General features: G+C 38.8%; 1 pseudogene; it reads right to left on the minus strand.

The window, feature by feature from the left end:
* Positions 1-4,554: 4,554 nt before the first annotated feature.
* Positions 4,555-4,824, minus strand: LOC122736702 (annotated as a pseudogene).
* Positions 4,825-5,038: the final 214 nt, after the last annotated feature.

A 5,038-nucleotide genomic window follows, 5' to 3' on the forward strand; every position in this document is an offset into this window, starting at 1 on the left:
AAACATTTTATGTTTGGTTGCAATGGTAGGATACACTTGTCAGTTTATGAGTAACATGGCAAGGTAGTTCAGAACTCTGTGTTTTTGCAGTAAGCCAGACAAGTGGTGGGAGAATATAATAGTGAATAACTCCTGAGAGATAAAGATTGTACTAGGGAAGGAGAGGAGAGGGAATTTTTCTCCTACCTCATCCCACATAGAACAGGTCACTATCTTGTGAACTTCAGAAGATCGGAAAATCTGTAGTTCCATTGGCAACCTTAATAGTGTCTTTGGAACAGCCGAGACCAACAGCCATATCTACATATGGAACTGAGAGATGAATCAAAAACAAAATAGCCCTGAGGAAAGGCAGCTTTAGGCCTCTACAAGGGTACTGGCCCTCAGAGCTCAAAAGAAAATTTCACATAAGTGCAACTTTATAAAAGCTCCAAAAAAAAGTTGTGGGGGAAGGGAGGGAAGGACTTCTAGTAAACAGGTGTTGTGAGTTGACCCTTTAACTCTAGGAACCTTGTATTTAAGGAAAAACAAAATACAGCACTGGTGCACTGGTGCACGTGTGTGTGTGTGTGTGTGTGTGTGTGTGTGTGTTTTAGGCAGAATGTTATGTAACAAACTTTGCTTAGTAAATGTCTTTTACAAAAGTTACTTGACTCTGCATAATAATCAATGGAGGGGGGGCAGCTAGATGGCGCAGTGGTTAAAGCACCGGCCCTGGATTCAGGAGTACCTGAGTTCAAATCCGGCCTCAGACACTTGACACTTACTAGCTGTGTGACCCTGGGCAAGTCACTTAACCCCAATTGCCTCACTAAAAAAAAATTAAATTAAATTAAAAAAAATAATCAATGGAGGGGCAGATTAGTTGGGGCTCATGAACATCAGCATTAAAAACATAACCTCTCAGAGTAGCAGTCACCATTGGGACTCAAACCTGTCAATGCAAGTGAGTTAGGGAAATAGGCCAGAGGGGGTGCTACACATGAATGTATTATTTAATTTGAGAATTCCACATGTTGAAGATTTTTTATAAGGTTCAGTGTCAAAATGAAAAGCAGGCTACCATTATTCAAAACTATAGTAAGAACAGCTGATTCATATAGCCCTTTAAAATCTCTAAAACATTTTACATAAAATGTTTCATTTGGTCTTTACAACAACATGTAAAGTAGATATTAATATTCCCATTTGATAGATGAGAAAACTGAGGATCAGCTAAAATATATCTGAGGAAGGATTCAAAACCATATGTTCCTGACTTGAGTATAACACTTTATACATACTATTGCTTTGAATTGGCTCAGCTAAAGTTTCTCTCCTTTTGAAGAAGGCATACTTAAATTGTTTTGAATCTTTTTGTTTTGATATTTTTAGAATCATAATATAGTGGGCAGGTCTAGGGTTAAGAGGTCATGTCAGGAAGGTACCTGACCTTGTGCCTTTGGATGCTACTCCTATTTAAATACATAATTCTGCTTTTATGTCCCAAGGTGATTGACAACCTCATGTAAAAATGGAAAACTAAAAGGGCAGGTCAGAGGTGCTCTCCTGGGAGACATTTTATTTTAAGCAGTAACTTCTGAGCCCTTAATTATGCAACACTGCAGAAGAAAAGGGAGGGGCACCTTCCTTCCTAGGCAGGAATCCAGTGTCCTTTAGATGAGCTGAATAGGATATATATGTATAGATAGATAGATAGATAGATATATTTTTTAACAGAAGTCATCCTGCTAGCTTTTTCTGGGAAATGAATGAAGCCATCCTAAAGTAATCTAGTATGTAGGCTGGTAGAAAGTGTCATCTTCCATTCCAACCTTCCCTTCCTGCCCCCACTCCTTCTATCTACTACTTTCTCACCTTAGGCAGAGTAGGTTCAAGAGGAAGAGTAAAGTCTTTCTTTTGTGACATCTTGCTGCAAGCTACTACTTTCCCACTTGGGTCACAGAGAGCTAGAGAGATGAGCTGTAACTACTGATGGACAAGTAAGCAAACACCTTATGCCTCAAACCTTTAAACCGAACAGCATCCAGGTGACTCTCAGTTCACAAGACTCTGAGGTTAACCTAGGATTTGGAGAGATAAGTTTGTAAATCTAATTTTGCCTCTGATGACTAAGTGGCTTTATCACTAAGCTCTCTACTGTGAGAACAAATCTTTCCTGTTAGCTGAAAATAATCCATTTTGTCCGTGTTAGGGTGTATTTGGCTTTCTAAAAGGGAAGAAAGTAAAGATTCTAATTAGGAACAATCTAATCAATATTGTGAAGGAAATAAAATGTGTTTTGGGTGTCCTTTGATTCCCTTTCTGTGGGATCCTGTAAACACACACACACACACACTGGCACACACACATACACTGGCACACATTCCCTGCCCCACCAACTCCATAAGCCCTATACCTTCATGTCTTCTCTGATCAACCACAGCACGTCACTACAGTATCTTTTTCTATTCAGTGTCCTATGCTCTAATTTATTTTCCATTGCCCTCCTCATCAAAACTGATTTGACATGTATCTCACTAAAAGTTATTTTCTGGGTCTTAGTTTCCTCATCTCTAACAGGAGGGGATTAGACTATATTATTTCTAGAGTCACCTTGAGGTAGACTACAAATGAAAATGAACAAATCAAAGAAATAAGAGATATCTATTAAGGACCCATTATGGTTAAAATATTGTTCTAAGGTACTTAGGATGTCAGGATGCAATATATCAGTCAGTCAAAAAGCATTAATTTTTTTTCATAATTACATGTTAAAAACATTTACAACATTCATTTAAAAAAAAAAAACTTGTACTTCCAAATTCACTCCTTCCTTCCCCTATTCCCTCCCTCACTGAAAAGAAAAGCAATTTGACATAGGTTATACATGTGAAGTCATACAAAACACATTTTCATATTAATCATATTATGAAAGAAAACAGACATAAAAAAGACCAAGAAGAATAAAGTTTAAAAAAAAGTATGCTTCAATCTATATTCAGACTCCATCAGTTCTTTCCCTGGAGGCAGATAGCATTTTCATCACAAGTCCTTCAGAATTGTCTTAGATCATTGTATTGCTGAGTCATTTACAGTTGACCATTATACACTATTGTTGTTACTGTGTATTATATTCTCCTGGTTCTGTTCACTTCACATGTAAGTCTTTCCATTTTCCTTTTTTGTTATATTTGTCACTTTGAGTTTTCCTTCTAATCTTGACTGCTTTGGTTTTGTTTGTGCAAAACTTTTTTTAATTTAATGTAATTTGGATGCTATATCATTTGGTGCATAAATGTTGCATAATTGATATTACTTCCTTGTTTATGGTATCTTTTAGCAAAATGTAGTTTTCCTTTTAATTACATCTATTTTTGCTTTTGCTTTGTCTGAGACCATGATTGCTACCCCTATTTTTTTTTCTTTATTCAGCTCAAGTATTATGACCTATTCTGTGCTAATCCCTCACTTGTCCTCTTTGTGTATTTCTCTGATTCAAGTGTCTTTCTTGTTAACAACACGTTGTAGAATTCTTTTTTTAATCCACTCTGATATCCACTTCCTTTTTATGAGTGAGTTCATCCCATTCATATTCAGTTATGATTACTGTGTATTTCCCTCCATCCTACTTTCCCCCCCTGTTTACTGTGAGGAAATAATGGGTTTGCGGGGTCTCAGAGTGCCCCCCACCACTTGAGGGCCTTTTTTGGTTGATTTTGTGAGGCAATTGGGGTTAAGTGACTTGCCCAGGGTCACACAGCTAGTAAGTGTTAAGTATCTGAGGCTAGATTTGAACTCAGGTCCTCCTGACTCCAGGGCTGGTGCTCTATCCACTGCGCCACCTAGCTGCCCACCTGATCACTTTCGTTTTTTTTGGTTTTTTTTTTAGTGAGGCAATTGGGGTTAAGTGACTTGCCCAGGGTCACACAGCTAGTAATTGTTAAGGTCAAATTTGAACTCGGGTCCTCCTGACTCCAGGGCCAGTACTCTATCCACTGTGCCATCTAGCTGCCCTGACCTGATCACTTTCAAGGCCAGCCCAGAGTCAGTAAAAAAGTTGGACTTTGGACTCTAAATAGAGACAATAGAGATTAAAACCACACTTTGCCTCAGAGGGTCTGTCCTTTGGATTCTGACCTTAGCACACACTTCTCATTTTAATATGGACCACCCTTAAGTCCAGTAAACAAGTAGATTTGAATTATGCTAGCCAATTAACTTTGAGCAGTGTGTAAGGGCTGCCTCTCCTCTGGACAGGCTGAGGGTATCAGTGTTCATATCTGGTGTATCTGGTGTATGTGTGTAAGGAAACCTCCTCTTGGTATTCAAGTCCTCTTAAAAACCAGGAGGGGGAGAAATCCCCACCTATTTCAACCCAGTTCTGAACCATCCTATCTGTAACATCTGCCCCATCCCCCCCCCAAAAAAAACAACAACAAAGTTTTCTGTGTGCTAACAACACAGTTTTTAAAAAGTAGAACAAAATTCTGCATTTTTATAAGACAAGATAAAAAATAGTATTTCACATTGTACAGTCAACAGAAGTACACAGTTATCAAAAATTCACACAATTCACTTGGCATCTCCAGCACCTTCAGCTTTCTGTGCCTGGTCTGTTACAACATCTCCATTCTCTTCAGGGATGTACCCATCCTTACCAGTTTCAACCTTTCCTTTTTTCCCTTCAGGTAACTTCTCTCAATTCTTTGCAGATGCATTTTTGGGTTTCGGTTCTTCAGAGGGAACAGGTTTAGCACTTAACTGTGCTGATCTCCTCTGTGGTTCACCCTTAACCTTGGTCTTGTCTCACTTAGCATCTCCTTCAGCCTTTCTCTTGGGCATGGTATTGACAGTGGAGGGGCAGGAGCAGCAGCAGCAGTGGCCAGTCTGGGGGTCACTCCCATCTCCTCTTCCTCATACTGCTTCCTATTTGATTTAAAAAATCTTTTTTGATATCTTCTAGGAATTCTTTGGGGGTGGGGGCTGAGACTGATTCACATTTTTCTTTGATATTTTGCATGTAAGTCATTTTGACATTGTTGTCTTTTTCTGAGTT

Source organism: Dromiciops gliroides, chromosome 1 (genome assembly GCF_019393635.1).
Source record: "Dromiciops gliroides isolate mDroGli1 chromosome 1, mDroGli1.pri, whole genome shotgun sequence".
In the NCBI taxonomy this organism is placed as follows: Eukaryota; Metazoa; Chordata; class Mammalia; order Microbiotheria; family Microbiotheriidae; genus Dromiciops; species Dromiciops gliroides.